The sequence below is a fragment of the Lepidochelys kempii genome, chromosome 11 (assembly GCF_965140265.1).
Source record: "Lepidochelys kempii isolate rLepKem1 chromosome 11, rLepKem1.hap2, whole genome shotgun sequence".
NCBI lineage: Eukaryota > Metazoa > Chordata > Testudines > Cheloniidae > Lepidochelys > Lepidochelys kempii.
Genome location: NC_133266.1, coordinates 6116281 through 6129482, shown reverse-complemented (window position 1 = coordinate 6129482; position 13202 = coordinate 6116281). Strand labels below are relative to the sequence as shown.

The following is a 13202-nucleotide window of genomic DNA, read 5'->3' as shown; positions in this document are numbered from 1 at the left end:
AAACCCCCACACCACCTTCAGTCCCCACATCGACACTCATGCCACTGACCCCAACTAACTGCACTCAGACCCCCACCCCACCAAGCCCCACTCCCCCAGAACCCAGGGTCCCCCACTGAGACACCCACATCCAGATCCCTCTACTGAGCCCCAACCACCTTCACCTAGAGGCCCTGTAGAGCCACATTGCCCCTGCACCTGGAAACCCCCCCCCCACCGCCCAACAAGCCTCTGTGCCTCCAGATTCTCCATACCTAGACCCCCCCCCCATTGAGCTGTCTGCACCCAGACAGTCCCACACAGAACCCTCTCACCCCCCACCTGGATCCCCGCACCCTGAGCTCCTTCACAGTTGGATCCTGCTTACCCCACACCTGGTGCAGAGGGGCAGGGCCTTTGGGTGTTTCTGGGGCAGGTGCAGCCTCACCTCTGAGTCCATGTCCTGGGGATGGGGAGGCTACAGGGCGATCTCCCACCTTTGTGCAACCAGTGGCCTGTGCTCCCCACTGCCATGTTGGAGCCTCCACATTTATTGACAAATAAAGCTTGCAGAATTTTAAAATATTGCATGCAGGATTTTTAGTTTTTTGGTGCAGAATCTCCTCAGGAGTAAAAGTTGCATCAAACCACTCTCAGCTGAGCTGCCTATGTACATGCTTGGAATTCTCTTCTAATATAAACTATGGACAAAAAAGGGAAGAAAATGTTTGAACCTCCCCTTAAGCCAGGGGTGGGCAAACTTTTTGGCCCGAGGGCTACATTGGGGTACAAAACTGTATGGAGGGCTGGGTAGGGAAGGCTGTGCCTTCCCAAACAGCCTGGCCTCTGCCCTCTCCCACTTCCTGCCCCCTGACTGCCCCCCTCAGAACCTGCCCCCATCCAACCCCCTCCCGCCCCCGCTCCTTGTCCTCTGACCGCAGAGGAGGGGCTGGGGGCTAGCCTCCCTAGCCGGGAGTTTAGGGGCCGGGCAGGATGGTCCCATGGGCCAGATGTGGCCCACAGGCTGTAGTTTGCCCACCTCTGTCTTAACCCCTCCTTCTTAAATAAAATATTAATAGGCCTTAAATATGCAATAAAATAAATGGTCCAATCCTGCGATCACTTAATACTGAATGTAGGACTTGCTACTAAGAGCAGTCCTATTGAAGTTAGTGGGAACACTAATTGTAAGGCTGCAATTAATCAAATCATCCCCAATTAACAAAGCATATGCTTAAAGTCTCATTGAATTTAACTGGATTTAGGGACATGCGTATAGTTAAGCACTGGTTCACAGAAGAGGGACAGACTTAAGGACATGCACTGTTTTCTTGAAACTGGGCCCAAGTGTTTGCAGGATCAGGTCCAAAACCTATACATGCCAGGTGTTATAGTATCAATGCAGGTTAAATCCCATGCAGTCATTTCAAAATATGTGGTAACACAATACTATTGACAAAACAAATTTCTCTGTATTAGAAATAGTCTACTGCTAGAAAGGATCCCATACCATGAGCCTGCAAGAGATTGGGGGGAAAAATATGAGTAAGAGCTGATAATGGCTCTGAGATTGGATTTTTCTCACCATTTTGTTTAAAAAGCCCCAAATCGTATTAATCTTATTTGGTGTGATGCTTTATAGCCAGAGATGATACCACACGTGAATTTGGACTGGAATTCCTTTGGCATATGAAAAGAAAAATCTGTTTTTGAAATAAATTTAAGTGAGATTAAGTACATCAGGCACACTGAACCAGCACCAAACCAGATTTTAATACAAAAAGCTGACCCCCAAATACATTTCTGCAGTTATGATGTTGTTACTGCTATGAATGAGTAGGAGGAATATTTCAATAAAGAGAACAAGCAAGATGTATTTTTAAAGTCTAAAACTACGTAAAGCAAGATTACTTTGAATCGGTGGGGATGCAAGTAAAGTATAATGTAGGAGATTTGATGTATGTGATTGCAACAGATGAAAGCTGCTTAAAATTCAAAGTACCTCACAAGAGCTAACTACTGAATCCTCACAATGTCACGGACGCAGGAAAGTTTAACTCGTCTCATTTTCAGGTTGGGGAAGTGATTTTCATTATTAACTGCTGTATTATAGCATTACCTTGGAGTCCCGCTTGAGATCAGGCTCCGCACATACAGGGTACGTTAATACTGGAGCGAGAGGTTTAATTTCCAGTATGTGCTAATTTTGATAGAGCTAGTGTTCCAAAATTAGAAGTGTAGAAGTGTGGCAGCAGGCTGGCTTAGCCACCTTGAACACAATCCCACCTGGGATGCTGTGAAGGCCAAAACTAACAGGGTTCCAAACGAAAAACAAACAAACAAAAAAACTAGATAAGTTCATGGAGGACAGGTCCATTAATGGCTATTAGCCAGGATGGGCAGGGATGGTGTCCCTAGCTTCTGTTTGCCAGATCAGGAGCTGAGTCTATTCAAAGAAAGTCCTTTTCTCATAATACCCCAAACCCCAAGCCTTACAGCATCGTATACCTTACCACTTATCTACACTATTCTTTTATGTATCCTACTTATTGTGAAAGTCCCAGAAAATATTTAACCTAAATATACATACACGAGAGACACAATGTGTTTTTCCAAGTTTCCCCAAACTTATCGTAGGTGTCACTATCACAGAAAGCCACATCACAGACACATTCTTGGGAGAATACCAATTCGGGATTGGATACCAGGACAGTAGACTAGAGATCTTATTGCCATTTTTCCAGGGATATTTCCAAAACTGACTAACATCGTTTGGAGCAGAAGTTTAAGGGATTTTGACATGCAAATACACTTGGCATCTCTGAAAGTCCCCCCCCCCATGAAATTTCTTGCGGGGAGGTCCCATTTAACTTCCACCAAAGTCAAGGAGAATCTTTCTATTTGCCACAGGGGAATTGCACGTAAAGGGAAATCCCATCTTCGATTATGCAGGCTATATAAGCCCTCTCCATCCTTAATTCTCATTTGAGCCCATTGAGCTGTTACCAAATCCCACTGAAGTCTAAATTTTGGGCCTGATCCTAAAAACTGGCCCACTGAAATCAGTGAAACAAATTACCGCAGGATCAGAACCTTTATCTGTGAAGGGAGCATCACGAGTTTCTGACAGTGTTTGACTTGTGTGAAGAGAGGCACCTTAGATACTGGCAGAGATGATGCCAGTTTTCATAAGCAGAGTCCCTTTACTTATACAGTCTGCCATTAGACACACAAGCTTACAGACATACACACCATGATAGGATAAAAGCAAGGCTCTCTTATCTCCCCCAGCCTTCGGCATTGAAATTTCCTTTAAATCTTTATCGGTCATTCTTACTGATACTGCCTGAAAAGAGAATAATTGATTTTAGACTTCTTTAAAGTCTTTTGTTGTCCTTTCATACTAATAAAGTGGGGGAATGGGAGCAGGGAAACAAAACAGCAACAACAATAAAGGCTCATTTGTTGCCCCTCCCCCCTCTCCTTGCAAACCCTCCATGGGCTGTGGAGTTGCAAGATAAATCCACATTGAAAATGCATTTCCACATTAGTTACTGTAATTACCAGTGAAACACAAGGGAAGCGGGTGTGCACTGCATGGTAGTCAGATGTATACTCTACAAGTATTTTTTTAATCTATAATAAATAATTCATTTAAAAATAAAGTTTCTTCTCACTTTGATGATTTGTCTCCAGAGTAACTGATTATTCAGCTTGTGAAATGTTGGAGAATTCAACAGAGTGGGCCATTAATAATAAATAAAAAGTAACATATATGGTGCTTTTCAACCATAGATCTCAAAGCTCTTTACAAAAGGAGGTTAGTATCGTGATCCTCCTTTTATCGATGGGGATACAGAGGCGGGGGGGGGGGGGGGAGAACGGGACGGGACGGGACATGATTTGCTCAAGGCCATTAAGATACTCTTTTTCCATACCCTGCTTAATCCTCCCCACTACCATCCTGCCCAGATCTTCCCTAGAATTATTATGCACATCATTACTTCTGCTTTGGAATATTCCTTTCAGCTGAGTTCCATCTGTGCTGAAGATATGTTTCCCCCACATCCTTTCAAACAAACAAACTCACTTGACTTTATAGGTGCCTTTTCAATAATCTAATGAAACCAACTTTTCAAAAAAGACAACCCTTTCTGTGGAAAAAGTTTTACCCTGTTCTGAAGTGTTATTCATTTTAATATAAATCTAACATGTGTGTGTTTGTAATGTATCTGGCAAATGAGACAGCAGATTGAAAAATAATCATCAAACCTATCTCTTCTATAATAACTTTCATCCATAAATCTCAGAACAATTAAACACCACGAGTACCATTATCCCTATTTTATGGATGGGGAAACCAAGCCATAGACTGACGAAAATAGAACCAAAGAACAACTGCATACATGTATTATGCCTACGATTGATCCAGTGTCCCATGGTCAACTGCTGGAAATGGCCCACCTTGATTATCACTACCAAAGGTTTTCCCCCGCTCTCCTGCTGGTAATAGCTCTCGTTACAGTGGGTATGGTAACACCCATTGTTTCATGTTCTCTGCATATATAAATCTCCCCACCGTATTTTCCACTGAATGCAGCCAGTGAAGTGAGCTGTAGCTCATGAAAGCTTATGCTCAAATAAATTTGTTAGTCTCTAAGGTGCCACAAGTCCTCCTTTTCTTTTTGCGAACACAGACTAACACAGCTACTACTCCGAGTCCCATGGATGTGAATGGGAGTTTCACATGGACATTGGGAAAGCCAATGTATTTCATAGCTTACAGGTCGCTACATTCATTACCGACCTTCCTCAGACAGTTCTGTAATCTCGGACAATTTTGGTTTCAATTCTGTGAGAGAGATGGGACTTAGTTTCATGCATATACGTGTCTTCAAAGGTAGCCAGGCATTTCAGAGCGGGATTGGAATTGAATGTTTTATGCACACACCTCAGAGATGATGGCTGGGGTATTCAATGTCTCTTGACTTCCTTCAGCACCACTGTGTCAAACGGCTGAACGTGGAATGGCAGGTCTGTTCCAGGTAAGCCATACCTGATCTGGCAAGTGCCCTGAGCACAAGACTTGCCATTATGCTCTTCTGAATTTTAATCCTAGCTCTGACAGTCCCTCTGTAGCCTTGGTAAGTCACTTAATCTATCTGCACCTTAGTTTTCCCACCTGTAAAACTGACCTGATAATACTGAGCCATATTACGTTAACGAGTTTGAGAGGCACAGTGAATTATTTTACAATTTAAAGAGCATGTAGGTAACTGTTAGGATATAGATATTCAGGCCTGCCTGTAAAGACCTATACTTTAAGAACTTAAGTGTATTTTTATCATGTAGCTAGTTATAGAGGTATAAAACAAACAATCAAAATCACTGTCTGCCTGTGTATGGGTCTTCTCTCACTAGGATAGTCTGCGGCCTTGTTCTTAGGCTAAGACCTTTGGCTAAGCAGGGGGCAGCCATAAGCTGGGAAGCATATGGTCACATCCTCACATCCCAAACCAGTCACACTAAAATACGGTGGTATTGGGCTGTTGGGCACTATTAGGACAGGATCATCTTCCTACCACCACCAGATAAAGAAACAGATCTTAAGATGGTTAAGGAAAACTTAGTTTGATAGCATCCTGTCTGGCAAAAAAAAAATCACTTATCAATGGTTGTGAAACCCTCATTTCTGGATTGTTTTATCTTTATGGCCCCCAGTTTTCTATGGTTAATCTGTCTGGTTCTCTAATTGTTTCTGTCTGCTGTATAATTAATTTTGCTAGGTGTAAGTTAATTAGGGGAATGGGATACAATTGGTTAAAGAATTCTGTTACAATATGTTAGAACTGGTTAGTTAAATTTCAGTAAAATGATTGGATAAGGTATAGCTGAGAATATTACTATATAAACAGGAAGTGGGAAGGGAAATTGGAATCATGTTTGCTAAGGTGGGGGACGAGAACAGGGACACACGCGGCTCTGCAGCATCAATGCTGGGAAGTGGGGTATGGGGTAAATACTTGGCGGCATCAAAGCTAAAAATAAAACACTGAAAAAAAACACAGGACTATCGGCATATAAAAATAAGCCCAACTGGTGTAAAGGGCTTCAAAATATGCTTACTTAAAAACTAACCCCAACAAACATTGCATTGTCTGAACTTCAAACTTTTGGTCTTTTGCTGCCTGCTGTCCGTATAACAAAAAACAGAAAAGGAAAACGGTAAAGGAAAAGCCCTCTAACGGTAACCTTCAAGTGCAGCCCTGGCCCCCAAGAGGTGTACAGACCATTTGCTCCTCCCACCTACATGACTGACCCATTTTAGAACCAATGAGACCTAGTTTGTCGAACCTATTGGATTATACATGAGTCTTATAGGGTTCCTACCTTAGCAATTAGACAAATAATTGGCTCTACATGCCCCATGACCAAAAGGAAAGTGACTACCACAGTTTTTCCAGGAGAAAGACTCAAGAGTCATGCAGCTTTCTTGTATTTTACTTCAAGTGTCAGATTTAAATCTACAATACAATCATAGATGTGCAACACTGCAAGGGACCTTAACAGGTCATTTGGCACCTTTTTGGTGCAATATATATGATGGATTACGTAAGAGATCCAATACTCAATATACGGTAAATCTCAATTTAAAAAAGGTACAATCTTCAAAGCTCATACATTTTTATTAACAAAAATGAATGTTCTCTCAAAGCAAATTGTATGAATTTTGAATAAGTATTTCTGTACTGTACACTACGAGGAATGGTGTACAATCTTTTTACAGACCTGTATAAAAACATATACTTGTATTTATTAAAGCTGATGGGAAAATTATTTTCCCCCCCTCAAGAAAAAAAAGCTACTGAAGATTATTTGTTGTTGTTTTCACTGGAAAGAGAAAGAAACAGTTTTTTTTTCCCCAATGAAAACCTAGAAGCATTGGGACAAAGACAGTAAAAAATTGTTGTGTCAAAAAATGTCCTAAGATTTGATCATCCCTAGTATTATTTTAGTTTTAGCTTTATACTGCCTGCTATATTGCCTTGCCTCCTATCTCTGACACCTTCCACATCTCTGCTTGTATGAGGCAAAAAACTTGTTGGCATATCTAATATTGTAACCCAAACCAATGTAAGCAGCAGAAATATGAACAGATGTCATTAAAACCAATGGATTATGATGAATCACTGTGTCAGGTAGACAGACAATTTTGCGATTGCTATTAATACAAAATTCAGCTTAAATGAGAACAAAAAGATATTTTCTACTGTATTATTTGATCCAATCTTTTTTGGTAGCACTGCTAAGAAGCAGTGCTATGTGAGAACTAGCGGAGAAGCATGGCCCAGCAATTCTCATGACAGGCCAAGATCCATGGCATTAATAGGGCCCAGACCTCACCAGTCTCAGCTCACCTGCACACTTTCTATTGCAAATGTGGCTGAAACTCCAGATGACTGTGCCCTAGCCTGCCATGCACTCATGGCTGGTTGTCAGCCTGCGAAGGCTTTGTTAGGGGAACTTCTACTGCTAAGAACAGCAGTAATTGTGAGAGAAACTAAAATAAGATCTGCTAACACAACACACAAGTTTTGCTCTGCTTCCTTCACACACCCTCTGACCCCCAGTTCTTCACTCATCCCTCAACACATGTAACTCCATTGTGCAACCAAACAGTTCCACTGGAAAATACTGATTGGACAGAATAGAAAGGTGCCATGGGAACACAGTGATTCAGTGAAAAGTTTCAGTGGAAGCCAGGCAGCCTGCCCGCCCAGGAAACAACTTCAATTCTCATGAAATGGACTTTTCCCTGCAAATCTCATCTCAACAAATGTGAAGTTTTACTTTCTCCCGATCAGCCAAAAATGTCCACAAGAAGTAGGGTGACCAGATAAAAACAGTGAAAAAACAGGACAGGGTGTGTGGGGGGAAGGCGGGACACAGGCACTTATATAAGAAAAGTCCCAAAAAACAGGACTGACCCTTTAAAAACAGGACATCTGGTCACCCTAACAAGAAGGGATCTCCATTTTCCATGTAGCTCTACAAACCGCGATTGCAAGTCATCAAAAGGAAAATTGCACAGGGGATATGTACTATCACCTCTCTCCTCCATGCTGGCCCATCCCACCTCATTTGCCTTCACTGGTACTACTCGCAAAGTACTATACCACTCAACAAGAGCAATGTGGCAGGCTTTGGCCCTTTGTTAGGACGTGTGTCAGCCATGAAACCACAAACAAGCTATTTAGGAGACTTGCCTAAAAGCATTAATCCACTCACCTTCTGTCGAACACAGCATGTCAGAGTCCTTCTCCTAACTCAGAGTATTCCTACTTTTGTTGGTTTGTGTCTTAGCCCTGAAAAACATTTTAAAATAGTGTTTTGAGTTCAGTGTTATATTTCTGTTTGCCCACACTTGCACTAATCATATGGAAACTATCAGGGGATCAATAAATAAAAAAAGATTCCAGTTTAATACCGAAATTTCCATACATATTAAATGTTCTTTCCCTTCTTTCACTAGCTAAGTACAGGCGTCATGATCTGACTTTATTATCATATTCAGTCTAAATTTTCTATGTATATTTATAACCTGCAGTCCTGGAGAAAGCAGATATAGGAACCTGAACCTTACAAGTTCTTTTTTTTTATATCCAGTTGTATAAGCCATAAATCTTCCACCAAGGATTGACTGTTTGTCAAGAGCAGCAACTCTTAGGAGCAAAGTTTGAAAATCAAACTCTGGGTTTTAAAGTCTGAAAGTCTACCTCTTTGTACTAGTTTTTTTTAAAAAACGAGACCCAACTGGGGTTAAGATCAGAAGAGAAAGGCAAAAAGAAAAAGTGTTTCTTCTGACAAACCAAAAGTCAGCGTAATTTTTTCTTGCCGTAGACTAATTCTCCGCCCCACCCCCAAATAAAAATAAATCACAGGTTGTATTTGTGCATAGCTATTTTGCAGGCTGCTCCAGTTGAAATGCAAATAATTTTTTTTTTAAACATTCATATTTAATGAAGAATATAAAAAAGCCCCTTGACTCTTCCACAAACCCCCAGCCTACACCCCTCCCACAATCAAAATGCACACTGGAACAACAAGGGTTAATTTCCTTAAATTATAAATAACTAGAGCACTTTATCAAAGGATACCTCCATATTTTAGCAAGATCCTTATTTCAAGCTGGAGAGTTTCCAACTCTCTTGTAATATTCATTTTAAGCCCTAGCTCAAATGAATACACAATAATCTTACCTTAAAAATAAATATTAATTACATACACACACACACTTCAGGCCCTTACAGTTACAGAGAAAACCCTGAAAACATGGATGCCATGCACCACAAAGCTGGTGTTTTGTTTGTTTGTTTTTCTGTGCAAGTGAGGGTTACAATCAACCAACTGACAAGGTCCATCACCAAAGGCTTTTAATCACACTAAGCAGTCATGGGATAAGATGGAAGGTCCTCTCATGAATCAGTAACTGGTTGAAAGACAGGAAATAAAGGGTAGGAATAAATGGCCAGTTTTCAGAATGGAGAGGAGATACATAGCAGGGTCCCTCAAGGATCTGTACTGGGACCAATGCTGTTCAACATATCCATGAGTGACCTGGAAAAGGGGGTAAACAGTGAGGTGGCAAAATTTGCAGATGATACAAAAACTACTCAACATAGGCAAGACCAAAACTGACTGAAAAGCCTTACAAAGGGATCTCACTAAACTGAGTGACTGGGCAACAAAAATGGCAGATAAAATTCAATATGGAAATATGCAAAGTAATGTACATTGAAAAACAATCCCAACTATACATAAAAAAATGATGAGGTCTAAATTAGCTGTTGTCACTCAAGATAGACCTTGGAATCATCATACATCTGCTCAGTGTGCAGGAACACAGTCAAAAAAGCTAAAAAAATTTATAGGTTTCAGAGTAACAGCCGTGTTAGTCTGTATTCGCAAAAAGGAGTACTTGTGGCACCTTAGAGACTAACCAATTTATTTGAGCATAAGCTTTCATGAGCTACAGCTCACTTCATCGGATGACTGTTAGAAAAGGAGTACATGAAGTACCATAATGCCACTATATAAATCCATAGTATGCCCACACCTTGTGCAGTTCTGGTTACCGCATCTTAAAAAAAAAAAAAAAAAAGGTCAGAATTGAAAGATGTACAGAAAAGGGTAACAAAAATGATTAGGGGTAATGAACAGCTTCCATACAAGAGATTAAAGAGACAGGGAATGTTCAATTTAGAAGAGAGATGATTGGCCAGGGGGGGGGGGGGGAGGTGCAGGGAAGAAGAGAGGGTATGATAGAAATCTAGAAAATCATGAATGGTACAGAGAAAGTAAGTGTTATTTACCCCTTCTCATAATACAAGACCCAGGAGTCACCCAATGAAATTAATAGACAGCAAGTTTAAAAAAACAAACAAACATAAGGAAGTACTGCTTCATATAATGCTTAAACAACCTGTGGAACTCATTGTCATGGAATGTTGTGCAGGCCAAAAGTATAACTGGGTTTAAAAAAAATAAAAATAAATGAGAGAAAGCCACTGATGGACCTGTCCTCCATGAACCATAGCCAAGATAGTAAGGGATGAAACCCCATACTCAGGTGTCCCTAAATTGGATTGCCAGAAGCTGGGACTGGACCACTCCAAATTATCCTGTTCTGTTCATTACCAGAGGCTTCAGAGGTATTGTCGGAAGACAGGATACTGAGCTAGACAGACTACTGGTCTGACTCAGTATGACTGTTCTTATGTTTAATTCAGGCAACAAAAACAAACCCTAGGACTTGTGCCCAATGAAAACACCAAGTTTTGGAATGAATTATTCAGAACAGTCCCCAAAAGAAGCTAAAAGAAAAGGAGGACTTGTGGCACTTTAGAGACTAACCAATTTATTTGAGCATAAGCTTTCGTGAGCTACAGCTCACTTCATCGGATGCATACTGTGGAAAGTGTAGAAGATCTTTTTATATATACACAAAGCATGAAAAAATACCTCCTCCCACCTTACTCTCCTGCTGGTAATATTTTTTCATGCTTTGTGTGTATATAAAACGATCTTCTACACTTTCCACAGTATGCATCCGATGAAGTGAGCTGTAGCTCACGAAAGCTCATGCTCAAATAAATTGGTTAGTCTCTAAGGTGCCACAAGTCCTCCTTTTCTTTTTGCGAATACAGACTAACACGGCTGTTACTCTGAAACCCAAAAGAAGCTAGATTTTAAAAAGTAACCTCCTAAAGGTATGTGTTATGCGGAACACTTAAGAAAAGTGTGATCTCTACACAATTTGTAGAGAGAAAGTGGTGAAATTCAGCTAAAATTATATTACGCATCATATACAGGGAGCTAGCACTTTGCATACAGTGACAAGAATTCTAGCTTGTGCAGAATAAAGAAATTCTGAGAACTCTGTTTAACATGTTGGGGAAAACAGTTAAAAAAAAAATATAAAGAAAACAGATCCAGCTCAGGGCCTGCTTGTTTTCCTGTTGCCTGAAGGATAAGTAATAGGCAGTGAACATGGCATTAAGTACGTACAGCTTTAGAGCTGCAGACAGTAGGCTAGAACCTGATCTCATTTAGACTATTGAGAATCTGGATTTACAATGTTACTGAGATTAGAGACTCAATGTCTGTGTGTCAGAAAAGCTTTAATGAAGTCTATGCTTCTCCCTTCACTTATTAAAAATAAATGACTGAGAGCTACTATAATTAGCAACACAAGGCCAGATCTTCTGCTGTTGTCAGTATGCCCCCATTATTTTCAATGGAACTATGCTTTGGCTTTGGCCCAGCATATATTCTGGTTGTTCAATTTAAAAAAATGTAAGGCTTTATCATATCACATTCTTGTGCCCAATTACATCCCTTTGGAATAAAATGTAGGGATTTGGGGGAAGAGATTTAGGGAGGAAGAAGCCCAGCTGGCTATAGGAATTATTTGTTAGAATGAGGGCAACAGCTTTTCTGTGAACATTACCATCAGCTCATCCATGTCTAATAAGGACAGTAATTCCCACGCTGGTTCATCTCATTACCACTAACAGCTCTGTAACCAAGAAGCTGCACTACCATATAAAGAATGTTTGCTGTATGACCAAGAGCATGTAAGTGTTACCTATCACAGAAATGGACAATAAGTTAAGCCAAAGTCAAACTTTGGTACCTAATGCCAGGCACCTACATTCATTGTTAGGTACCTGAACAAATGGCCTCATTTTCAGAGGGTCTGCACCAATTGCACTGGGAGCTACCAGCTTTCAGCTTGGAAAAATAAGGACAACATTCATGAGCCTAAACACGGATTCAGCTGCCCAAATCTGGCAAAACTGTTGACTTCAATATGCAAGATATCCAGCACCCTTTTCTTAAAGGCCAAGACATTGAGAGAGAGAGAGTTGGGGAAGATATCTTTTATTGGATCAATTTCTGTTGTGGAAGGTACAAGCTTTTGCGCTAAGCAGAGCTCTTCTTCATGTGTGGGGAAGGAAATCGGAGTGTCCGAGCTAAATACATGTTGGGACAGATTGTTAAACGTAGGTCACAAAGCGATTGCTACATATCTGATCTCACGGTAGTCATCCTCAAAGGAAACCTGCACAACACTGTCAAAAGACAAGCCTGGAAACTTAAATCCATTACTCTGCTAGATATGCAAAAAGGGACTCAACAGGGATGCTAGTTTTATGGCTCATAACTTCTAATGCACCCCTGAATTGCTTACTTAATTGTATACGGTCTCCTAACAGCATGTGTATTCAGTATGCATGAACAATCTAACTCTCATTTGTCCACTTTTTCTTATTTCCTGGGACCAAACACCACAGAGAACTTTTACATCTTGTAAAATTGTCTCTAGTCATGCAGAGCCAGATTCTACTCCCATCTGTGGTTCTTCTGGTGACTTCAATGAATGTATGATCAACCTGAAAGAGTAAAATATCTTTAGCATGTACATACTTAACACCCCTTAGACCAGTGATCTCCAACCTTTTATTGCACAAGATCACTTTTTGAATTTAAGTACAACCCAGGATCTATGCCGCCCCTTCCCCGAGGCCCTGCCCTGCTCACTCCATCCCCTTCCCCCCCACGTCCGGGCTGGGACTGGGGTTCAGGAGGGGGTGCGGGCTCTGGGGTGGGGCCAAGGCATTCAGAGTGTGGGAGAGAGCTCCAGGCTGAGTCTGGGGCAA

At 41.1% G+C, this 13202-nt stretch overlaps 1 long non-coding RNA gene across 1 annotated transcript in view; it reads right to left on the bottom strand.

The window, feature by feature from the left end:
• LOC140895310 (uncharacterized) overlaps positions 1–12930 on the bottom strand; it is a 33405-nt gene extending 20475 nt beyond the window's left edge. The window contains exons 1-2 of the long non-coding RNA XR_012154164.1: positions 12734–12930; positions 8269–8345 (exon numbers count right to left, since the gene is read on the bottom strand). This is a non-coding gene — a long non-coding RNA (uncharacterized lncRNA). The remainder of the gene's footprint in view (positions 1–8268; positions 8346–12733) is intronic.
• Positions 12931–13202: the final 272 nt, after the last annotated feature.